Genomic DNA, 12,651 nt, shown 5'->3' with positions numbered 1-12,651 from the left:
CCCACAGAAGAGCCGCGGGACCTGGCAATGCTCCCGGCAGGGGAACCGGTGGGGGTGGCGCCCTGTATCATGCCCGGCCCATGGATGGCAATGGGACCCGTACTCACAATTACTGTGGATGGGGCATTCACGTGGGTCACCGCCCGGGGACTTGCAGCCGAGGAGGAAGAGGTGTTCGGAGACTCCGGCCACTTGTCGTCCTCATACCAGTCGTCCTGCGGGAAGTAGCGGTCCTCGTCGGAATCGGGGATCCGGATCACGCCAGCCGCCCAGGGTCCTCGAGGTCCTTCCTGCAGGGAGAACTCGATGCACTCTCCCGGCTTCAGGTTGTGCAGGCTCTCCGGCAGATCAGGTCTCTTGACGGACCGGCGGGGTATAAATACTTCCCGTCCGGTGTAGTCCTGGGTGGCGAAGCCATAGCCCTTCCGCTTGTCGAAGAACCGGACCATGCCGGTGGTGCGATTCTTCTCGACCCAAGCTCCAGCTGTAGATCGGCCGGCCATATACCGCTGGGCCTCCTTCTCTCGGCGTCGCTGGTCCGAGACAGCGTCTCGGAGTCGCCGGCGGGCGGCCTCACCTCGGCCTTGAGGCTGCGGAGGTTTCGGTGCTGGGGCTCGTGGCTCCGGTTCAGGCTCGGATCTCCTTGGACGACAGGTAGGTGCCGGAACAGGAGCAGGAACCACCGGAGGGTCAGGAACCACCACAGCGGGGCTAGCAGGCCGCGCAGCAGGAGTAGTAGGCCTCGGAGCAGGTGGAGCGGCAACACTAGGCCCAGGCGTTGGCTCAGCAGGAGTCGGGGCCTCCCCACGTGGCGCCTCCACGTGGACCCGCGGTACCGGGATGGTAGCCGGGATAGGGACGAGGAACCGCCCGGGTGGGATTTGGTACTGCGTCACCGTTTGGTAGCATGTCCTGGTGACGAAGGCCCGAGTCAATCCTCGGTGCAGCCGATGTCCAGCGGAGGGTCTTCGGACGGGCTGCGCAGAGACCACCACCATAGTCTCTAAGACCTCATAAAACTCCGGACGCTCCACAGGAGGGAAAGGCGGAGGACCCCACATGGCGTTGTCCTCTCTGTCCAAAGTCCACTCTAGTTCTGGCGCTTCTCTGAGGCAGGGCAGGAAGTCCGCCTCGAGCCAGTGGGAGGAGTCCAGGTCCTTCCCGCCAAGAGCTGTGGCGGGCTCTAATTTTTCCTGCGCCACAGGAGGCGGGGTTCGCGCCCTTCGCGCGTGGGTGGAGCTTGATGCGTCATCTGGGTTTCCCGCCAGTGGAGGTTTTGGCGGGCTGGAATTATTTGCTGCGCCACAGTTTCTGAGGTAAAAATCTTCGGGCGCGGCAGCGCCGGATGTAGCAGAGCTGGTACACTTCTTGCCAGGATTAACCAGGAGTGCGGGAGCGGCGCTCGACCGCACGTGGCAGCAGTATAACACAGTTCATTCCAGAAACGTACAAGTCCTTAGGCCTAAACCCGGATGGCAGCAGGGTTAGGCAGCACAGTCTTTTAATAAAGGAAAGTCTTTAATGCCGTAATAAGGCACAGAAGTCTGATCCTGTTCGTGACGCCACTTGCAACATCCCCCACCGGGGCCTAGCCCTTTGCGGTGAGGCCTGGAGACAGCCGGGGCCCGCGGTACCGGAGTGGCTGGCGGTTGCGGCCTAAGCACGCTTTTGTCACGGTGCTTGGTACGGGGGAACCGGAGGGCTGTCCTACAGCCTGGCAGGTCTCCAGCAGGGTGGTGTTGGCAAGAAAAGATGAGGGAGCGGCTGCTATAGCGGATCTCCCTGGGGCAACCCCTTAATGTCCCGAGTGTGAGTCTCTGGGTGATGGACAGGGTGCCGGTGATGAGGGTAGTTGTAGTAGCAGGGACCAGACGGAGACAGAGGTTGAAGAAAACAACTTACAGTTCGTTTATTGCAACCGGCAGGAACTGCAGAAAACGTGTCTTTAACAGGTGGAGTACTGGAGAGGTATTTGGAGGGAGCCACAGGATGTATTTCACCAGCCTGGATGTAAGAGCAGGCTGGGAGGCAGCTGTGTCCTTAGAGGAGGCTTCAGCTCGGTCCTGGATCTCTTCAGGTATCACCCTTGAAGGTAGGATGATACCCCTTTTCCTCACTACACTAGCTCTAGTCTAATCTTCCACTTCAGGCAGGGGCTAGGCTCTTCCTGCACTGGTCTGGTGTGCTAGAGTCTCTGAGCTACTGCTCAGCTAACTACTCTCTGCTTACGTCCTGCAGACCCAGAGGGCCTGACTAGGACCGGTCTCTCTCCTGAGAGAGATTTCTCTCTTTCTCCTCTAGAACTGGAATCCTCCAGAACATTCTTGGCTAGGGGGTTTTATTACCTCCCTCTGGTCAGGTGGTGGCTGCTCCTCCAATTACCTCTCAGTGCACAAAGACAGGATGTAACACAGACATTGGTGGACATAATTACATCACAGATTAACATCTGCCTTGCCAGGCAGGATTAACCACTGCAATTTCCCCTTGATCCTATAAGGACCATGTAGTGTAATGTGGTGTTACCTACAGGTGGGACGTATTCGCAAGCACTACCTCGCCATTGCATCGGCGAGGGTGTTGCAATATGACTTGGCTGTCCACAAGGGCAATGCTTTTAGAAGCAAGCGCTATAACAGTAGAGGGTTATAAAAGGAAAATTTGCTTTTGCCAATATAATGCATATCTTTGTGGATACCAGAGGCGAACGCTATTTGAATTGGGTCAATGCAGACCCCATGGTGCTGTCATTCAATTCTAGCAGAGGTCTGTGTTTACGACCTTTTATGCAGACATGAAAGAGAACAACTGTCAGAAGCAGAGTTAGTGATCTGCAAACTAAATCTACCCCTGACAGCATTTTTCTTTGCTGCAGTTATCTGATTTGGAATTATGCACACACTTTTGCTGGAGATATCACCAAATGACTAGGCTTAAAGGCAATTCCTACAGAGCTGCCATACAAGTATGAAGTGTTGCTTCTGCAATTCAGGGCAATGAGAGGTCAGAAAAGGGGAAGCAAAGATCGGGTACGATAGAGAATAATTAGTCTGGAAAAGTTCTGAACCTTTCAAAGTTATAAAGCAACATATTAAATCATCATTAATATCACCCAGTAACTAAGTAACACCGGCACATCCGAACACATAGCTGTAGTCTCTGCTCTGATATTGCAGCGCAGACTTTTAACCCCTTAAAGTTGTAGCCGTTTTCCTGTTTTGTAGTTCCATTTTTCAGTCCCCACTTTCTAAAAGCCAGAACTATTTTTTTTTATCATATTTTACATTTACAGAAATTGTACTACCTAGTGTTAATATTTAAAGGAGTATTCCCACGAAGACAAGTTTCTTATATGTACTCAGGATAACAAAATAACACATTTTCTAATTCACTGTTATTACCAAAAATACAGCATTTCACAGATATAAGTCCGACCCGTCTCGGTGTACACAATTTCACTTGACCCTAGACACGACCATGTAACTTCTGACTTAGCGTCGAGGACTCCATCTGGGATTTCTATTTGATGGTTGTGGAGCTGAGTTTCTGTCTCTCTGCTCCCTGCACTCTAGCCCCGCCCCCTGCAGTCCAGGAAAGAGCTCACTCACTGATACACAGACATTGACTTCCTGCCGGCAGCAGCATGAAGAGAACTACAAGCTACAGGAAGATAAGTTCTTTACTGGGGGAGGAAGAAACAGTAGATCTAGTCTGTTGTGGAATAGCAAAGATGTAGGAGAGTTGACTGTGTCACTGTGTGCCATCCTCATCTCATGGATCTCACCATCTCTGATCTGTCTCATCTCTTTTTCTACATGCCAGATAATAGTACAATGTTCAGAAGCCAGATGAAAGTGTATATAAACCTGTACCGTGATAATCTAACCACATTGTCAGCTCACAGAACTAGATCTTTAAGTGTCTGGTTAGAGAGTCATACCGCTCATTTTCATTCTACCTTTCTCCTTGCAATCCAGTAAGTACCAGAAGCCACCAATGTAGCCCATACTTTATATGTTTAGATTGTGAGCCCCATGGGGACAGGGAACAATTTGACATGCTTTGTGCAGCGCTGCATAATCTGTAGGAGCTATATAAATAAATAATTGTTATTATATGTACATACCATTTACATGGTTCTCTGACTATAAGTTATTGTCACCCACATGATCCCGATGCTCTTTCCCTGTGTTTGCCACTTTCATAATTAGATTACCATTTGTCTTTAACGTAAGTATCTCCCAACACATGTATCATCTCTGTGATAAATACACAATATGATTATTATATGTCTATATTTAGGCTTATATGTTATTTTTCGCACATAGGAGGTTTTTCTATTTCTGTTTAGGAGGTCATTCCTGACTCCAACATATGGAATATGTAAATGATCGACTCACATAGGGTAATTTGCATACATAGTGAGATACCTTTGCAAACAGAATGTGAAAGTTTATGGGCATAAGGAGGAACAACTTAGGGATGGCCACATTGCTTTCTGATAGCAGTTTTAGGGTGTATTTCACTGTTTTTATAAGTGCAGGTCTTAGTATTTTGTGTACCCTACCCCACTGTACAAAAGGAGAAACTATATTTCAACATTGAAAGGGAAGCCACCACCTCATAAACAAATCCAGAACACCACGTTGTGCCTGGCAAAAGCGGTTACTTGCTTCTATATAATAAATATAAATATAACATCACAGCACTGATCACAACTGTTCTATTTACTCATAGCAACAAATAAGAATTCAGCTTTCATCATGTTACCACTAAGGGAAAATGAAAGCTGAGCTCTGATTGGTAACTATGAGCAACCAGAACAGTTTTGCTCTCCATTTTGATAAATCTTTTGATAAATCTCCATTGCTACTTTCCGGCAGCGCACTTGACAGTTCCTGGCACACATTATAGCACAATTTTAGGCAGGACATGGAGTAGAATTCCTGGCAACATGGTTACACAGGGATTTTTTCAAGAGGCCTAAGCAAGCAGATCCAAAAGAGTGGTGGGAACATTAAGGGCTGGTTCGACATGCCAGTGTGTGATACATTCCCATGTTTCAATAGCTTGTCGTGTGGACTTGAGCATCTATTGCAGTGTGACAAAGACATCTAATGCTGTTCACAAGTCAATTACTTGTCAACTGAGTCATGGCATCCCAATATTCCTGAAGGAAAGCCCACCGGTCATTGAGCTTTTGGGGTACAGTTAGGAGCCTCTGTGTAAATCTAAGCTCAGTGGTAACATCTTGCTTGAAACCTAGTAATGGCAAGGTACTGTTGATCAATTGTTATATGTCGCCTTCACAGCATGAGGAGGACTGTTTAAATACCAAACATGATAATCTGTTACCACTCCATGCTGTAGCTTTACAGTCTGTTACACTGTCTCCCCCTCCCTTGCTCTCTCAGCACTTCCCTCCTTCCTCTACCTGTTGTAATCTCACAGCAACAGTGATTTTTAGCAAACGGTGGAGGGGGAAGTGCTCCTGTGCAGTGTTACAGCAAGTGAAGTTATAACACCTTTATTTTAGAAGGAATTAGGCTATGTTTAACAAATATAAGAAGATAAGTCGCCGTGCCTGGATCTATGAGTAAGTGTCCCTAGTTTATCAGGCTTGATTTTGATGGTAAATTTACTTTGAAGCACAACTTTATTTATTTTCACAAATGAATAGCTTTTGGGATGCATCGTGATTACCTATGTGCAGCAGTTTCTTTGCTATCCTCCTCAGTTTAGCCTATCTTCTGGCTGTGCTGATTTCTCTTATGATCTGTATAGTTGAGACAACATACAGACTGAAAGAGAAGAGGGGCTTCTCCCTGCTCACAGTGGAAGAAGGAGGGGGAGGTCAACTGACAGTGCTCTGTGTTTATTGCATAGAGAGGTGTAGCAGAGAGGTGTTACTCTCTGGATGCAGTCAGTCCCTTCATCCCAGTCTTCTGAATTTTCTCTATGCATCTCTAGCTGTGACATAGACTCCCCTGGATCCCTCCCCACCTTCTACTCTGGGCACTTTATGCACAACTCAGAGAAGCTATTAACCCATAGTGCTCACACAGTATAGACTATACACTTCATGTAACTGTTTTACTGCTGGTTTCTACTCCTTATTATATGCAGCATGATCCTCCCTGTAAAGAAAGATGCCAGGCTAGTTACTATAAACATCCTATATATCCACTATTCAGTGTTTGGTGAATTTATTTGTAGGAAACTCATTCTCACTATTAATGGGTCTTTTGTGAACGAGTCGGCTCTAAGAGCCGGCTCTTTATTGCAAACATTGGGAGTCAGCTCTTGTCAGGTAGCCAACAGTTCAGTTAGTCCTCCCTCTCGCTTTTAGGTCACACCCTTTAAACCTGTGTGTGTGTGTGGGGGGGGGAGATGGGTAGCTGTCTGTCTGAAAATGACTCTTTATGTAATTACATAGGGAGCCGTTCAGGAATCAGAAGAGTTGGGTATTTAAAGTGAGCGGAGCCTTATGATCTAGTTCACTAAAAAGAGACGAACCTCCCATGACTAACTCTCATTGCTGAATGAGAGAACACAAGGTATCATGGGAAGTGAGAGCAACCTCAATTTGACTCAGCTTTAGGAAGAGGTTAGTCTCCACACCCTCCAACAATTGTGAGAAAGATTTTTGACAAGCAGCTTTTTTAACTAATTGTCCACTAATGCAAAATAGTACACACAACTGTCAACATATGGGAATCCAAACACAGGGTGAGGTTCTCAATCTAGTGATGATGGAACACCTCTATGACCACATTTCATGTTCTCAGCATGTATTTCAGAAAAGAAGCTGTCCTTTGACTATATGGACCACCCCTAAACAGAGAAGAAGATGGATATGTGTGATGACAATATGAGTTCAGTGCAGTGGAACAGGATGGTGCAATATAGGGAATAGGAATAAGAGTACCGTATATACTCGTGTATAAATCGAGTTTTTCAGCACAAAAAAATGTGCTGAAAAGCGTCCCCTCGGCTTATACACAAGTCAATATCCAGCTATAAAGAGTAAAAAATACTTAAAAAATAATAAACTTATATACTCACCCTCCGGTGGCCCCGATGTGCAGCGCTGCTCCCCCGCTTGTCTTCAGGTGTCCGCGCCGCTTGTCTTCAGGCTTCTGCGCCCATCTTCTTTCTTCTGCTGGGCGCCGCCATGTCTTTCCCCCTCCGGGCGGCGCCTAGTATGACGTCAGCAGCGGTGCGTCATACTAGCCGCCGGCCGGGAGAGAGCAATGGCGGGTGCGGAAGCCTGAAGACAAGTGGCACGGACATCGGGGGAGCAGCGCTGCACATCGGGGCCACCGGAGGGTGAGTATATAAGTTTATTTTTTTTAATGCTGGGGGCAAGCTGTATACCACTGGGGGCAGGCTGTATACTACTGGGGGCAAACTGTATACTACTGGGGGCAAACAACTCAAAATCTGGTATAAAAGCCCCATCTGCTGGCCTCTAGTAGCACTGCTCACTTTGTTTACTCAAGGAAGTGCATCATCCCCCACCGGGGCCTAGCCTTTTCTCGGGGCCTGGAGTCAGCCGGGGCCCGCAGTACCTGAGTGGCTGGCGGTTGCGGCCTAGGCACGCTATTGTCACGGTGCTTGGTATGGGGGAACCGGAGGGCTGTCCTACAGCCTGGCAGGTCTCCAGCAGGGTGGTGTTGGCAAGAAATGATGAGGGAGAGGCTGCTATAGCGGATCTCCCTGGGGCAACCCTTTGATGTCTAGAGTATGAGTCTCTGTGTAGTGGACAGGGTGCCTGTGATGATGGCAGCTGTAGTAGCAGGGACCAGACGGAGGCAGAGGTTGAACAAAAACAACTTACAGTTCTTTATTGGAACCGACAGGAACTTCAGCAACGTGCCTTTAACAGAGTGATGGAGTACTGAGATGCTTTTGGAGGAAGCCACAGGAGGTAGATCGCCAGCCTGGATGCAGAGGGCAGGCTGGGAGGTAGCTGTGTCCTAATAGGAAGCTTCAGCTCGTCCTGGAGTGCTTCAGGTATCACCCTTGAAGATAGGATGATACCCCTTTCCTCACTATACTAGCTAATCTATTAGCTCCACTCTTCAGAGGCAGGGGCTAGGCTCTTCCTGCTCTTATCTGGTATGCTGGCTGAATAGATTCTGGACTGGAGTTCCCAGTCTGCTTCTCTTCTCATCTAAACTAGGCTAAACTAATCTCTAGCTGATGTCCTGCAGACCCTCAAGTCTGACCAGGACTGGTCTCTTCTCCCTCCTGGGAGAGACTTCTCTCCTCTCTCTCCTGAGAGAGACTTCTTCTCAGAGTGCCCTAGAACATTCCTGGCCAGGGGTTTTTGTAACTCCTCTGGTCAGGTGGTGGCTGCTCCTCCAATCACGTCTCAGCTTACAGAGGACAGGATGTAACACAGATCATTGGATGACAGATCTTGCATCATACAAAACACTTAACTCCTGCCCTGCCAGGCAGGAGCTACCACTGCAATGTCCCCTGTGTGATGTGATGACATGCTGTGGGGCTTATTCGCAAGCACTCCTTCGCCATTGCATCGGTGAGGGTGTTGCAGAAGTATTGGGGGAGATTTACCACTGCTTCTACACCAGTTTTCTGGCCATGTGGGCATGGAGGGGTCATAGAGGGGTGCAACGGCCGGTGGAGTGGGCAGCTATGGGGTCTTCCCGCCACGTGCCTGCACAATTTTGAAAAACCTGCAAACAGTTTTTTCCCCCGGTCAGACTATGCCAGGTCTGACCTGGCATAGTTTTGCCCAGCAACAGGCAAATTAATATATACCAATAGATGTATCACTTTTTCATCACGTGTTTTTCCGATTATATATATTATATTAAGAGAATATTAAGAGAATTTTGTTGCACGTCGTTATCTATGCTGCATTTTTGCGCATTATTTTGTACCAGACGTTTTCCTGATTATAGTGAGTACAGTGCTCGAAGAGAATTATGATCACATTGTTATTTATGCTGCATCTTTGTATACTAGTTTTAATGTATACTCTTAACACAATGTAAGATGTCATTATGTCATTGCATTGTCACATAAATACACAAAAGAAAAAGCGATGCAAATATATGGCCAATACAAAATATCTTCATTAGAAATAATTGATAACAAAAGAGAGACACATACAAAATAAAATCAATTAAAATGTGCTATAATCCAGCACAACATCCCCCAATGGGACAAGGGACCAAGTCCCATGCCCAGGGACACCCCACAACCCTCACTCACCCTTCCTACAATGGACCCTTGTCACTGCCAAAGTACAAAAATGTTCTTGATAATCCTGTGATAAGTATGAGAAAACTAATATATACAATACCTCGATGAGGAAAACATATGAAAAGCATGTAATGAACACACGGTTATACAGGCAGTCCCCGGGTTACATACAAGATAGGGTCTGTAGGTTTGTTCTTAAGTTGAGTTTGTATGTAAATCGGAACTGTATATTTTATCATTGTAATCGCACCCAGAACTTTTTTGGTCTCTGTGACAATTGGATTTTAAAAATGTTGGGTTGTCATAAGAATCAGGATTAACACTAAAGCTTCATTACAGACACCTGTGATAACTGTTACAGCTGATTATTGTAGCCTAGGACTAAAGTACAGTAAATTACCAATATTCAGAGGTCCGTTTGTAACTATGGGTCGTATGTAAGTCGAGTGTTCTTAAGTAGGGGACCGCCTGTATTTACTAGAACCTTTTGGTTTCTGTGTGTTTATGCCCCTCCTTTGGTTTGGAGGAACGCCCAGACCCGATATTTTCCGGTCATTAATTTCTTCTACGTACACACATAAGTGTAGCACTAACAGACTAGGGCATGTGAATTTTACTTTTGGCTGAAACGCGTCAGCTGCTTAGCACGGATAGTCATGTTGCTGTATTTTAATATGTTAATAGGTTTTTATTTTTTAACGGAGCTGGGACCTAAAATCCTTTCAACTTGTTTACATAGTTTTTGGCTGCAATCAAGGTAGTCTGGTCTCTAGGCTTACAGGGGTTTTCCCACGAAAGAAAATTCTCACGTTTCAATCTGAGTGATGTAAACACAATAAAGATCATTTTAACCCCTTACTTTACAATTTTATTCAGTTTTATTGCTGTTTTCGCTCCTATCACTCTCTAGGCTACTCAGTGCAAAATCCCAGGGTGTGGGCGGGGCCTCTCTAAACAGACACATTATAATCAATCTGGTTCTGTGGGGTGACAATGTGTTTACATTATAAGGGTACTGGTGTATATACACTTTCATCTGGCTTCTGACATTGTACTAGCACACTGACACATAGAAAGAGATGAGATAGATCAGAGATGCATGAGATTACACAGAGGCTGACAGACTTTTACACTGTGAGCTCTGTTACATGTCACAGATATGTGCTTGCCTCCCCCTTCCTCTGGATCACTTATCTCTTTGTAGTTTGCAGCCTCACTCTCTGCTCATGATTTCCTGGCAGGATGTGAGTGTCTCTGAGCTCCGTGCAGGGGGTGTGGCTACAGCCACACAGCAGAGAGAGACAGAAATCTCAGCTACACGATCTCAAAGAGAAATCCAAGATGGCGGACAACCGACCCTAAGCCAGAAGTGACAGGGTCGTGTGTAGGGGCAACTGAAATTGTGAGCACCAGGACTGATAGAGACAGGTTGGACTTATATCTGTGAAATGCTTCATTTTTTGTTAATAACAGTGAATTAGAGAATATGTTATTTTGTTATCCAGAGTATATATAGGAAACTTGTCTTGTGGGAATACCCCTTTAAGCCTCATTATGTATCCAGCAGGACCCGTGGGGAGGTGGGCGCGGCCACAATCATCTAGCAGTGCAGGAGCCCCGGCGTATGATGAATCTTCCCCTATGTATGTATGCATTAAGAAATAAATGAAATCCCAAAATATTACATTTTAGATTGTATTGTTCAGTGATTTAGGAAAAAGCAAAAGAAAAACAAAATCATGTGATATTTTGAAACAGAAAATCAGGACTGCATTAGGGAAATAATAATTATATGTAATAAACCTATACATCATATATAATCAAGTATAACCTGCGTTTTTCAGCACAATTTTCCCCCACTCAGCTTATACTCGGGTATACAAAAAAAACTGAGTACTCACCATTCTGACAACACGGGCAGCTCCTCTTCTTTCTTCATGTGCTCCGGCTCCAAACCAGTGACCGGTCTGCGCACAAACTATGATGTCAGCGGCTTCGCACATGAAAAAAGAAGAGGAGCTGCCTGGGGAGGCGGAATGGGGAATACTCATTTTTTTATATATATACCGAGTATAAGGCGATTGGGGAATTACTCGGCTTACACTAGAGTATATACAGTATATAGGTTTATTACATATAATAATGATGTAATAAATGGTCAAAATGGTGATAAAGGGCTGGCTAGTTATATACTACAGAGGGCTGGCTATATACTACAGGGGGCTAGCTATATACTACTGGCTGACTATATGCTACAGGGGGCTGGCTGGCTATATACTACAGGGGGCTATCTATATACTACTCGGGGCTGGCTGACTATATATTACTGGAGGATGGCTGGCCATATACTACGGGGGGCTGACTAGCCATATACTGGGGAGGCTATGACCAATGCATTTTCTACCCTAGGCTTATACTCGAGTCAATAGGTTTTCCCAGTTTTTGGTGGTAAAATTAGGTGCCTCGGCTTATACTCGGGTTGGCTTATAATTGAGTATATCCGGTATATGTAATTGTACACTGATTCTACAATTGAAAAGAACTGTACCTTATCCTTACTGTATTTCAGATCTGTAATCCTTAAATGCAAAGTCTCTTTTCCGGCTCTTTGAACAGCTCAGAACATATTCTGATAGTTCTTTATATTCAGATCAAAGTTTTATTCCACAATTTACTCCCAGATTACTCCGGTACAGAAAAAGCTGGTTACTGGATCCAGGATACAAGGTGTGCGTTCAGCATTCGCGGCTCCACTTCGGTGAATTGGTGACTTTACCGAAAAAACCTCTCCTATATGTTTCGGAAGAAACGGCTTCCACTGTCAGAGATCACGTTATCCATTTTTTAACCTCCTTTCACAACTAGTTGATATATCTTTGAACAGTACCTTGTCCTTGAAGTATGTATATCAAAACACAAATGTTTCTATCTTGCTGTTCAATCCCCCCTAAAGCAGCTTTTTCCCAGTTTTTTTTCTTCTTTTCAGACAGGTTCTGATGATTCAGACTGAACAACCCACCAAGACTATAATGGATCTGATCCCAAATTGCTGCCCAACTAGGAGGAAGTTCTTTGAGACAGCACTAGTGAGCAGATACAGTTGTTCTTTGAAATAATTATAACTAGGAGAGGCAGGGCCCCATAGCAGGCTTCTGAATGGGGCCCCCCTTCCCACTTAAGAAATATACTTATTTCTATACTCACTCATGTTACAATCAAACATTTATACACCCAAGTGCACACATATTGAGTATATACACACACATTCAGTGTGTATTTATTGTCTATTTATTATTACTTTACTCACTACTTCAGTTCTACTGACGAAATATCTGGCCTGTCTGTGCCACACAGCGATTATCAGTAATTCACAAACATTTATGTTGATTACCCAAAGGTAAGTTTCACTATGTT

The sequence above is a fragment of the Engystomops pustulosus genome, chromosome 4 (genome assembly GCF_040894005.1).
Source record: "Engystomops pustulosus chromosome 4, aEngPut4.maternal, whole genome shotgun sequence".
NCBI classification, from domain to species: domain Eukaryota; kingdom Metazoa; phylum Chordata; class Amphibia; order Anura; family Leptodactylidae; genus Engystomops; species Engystomops pustulosus.
This window is presented reverse-complemented; position numbering follows the sequence as displayed.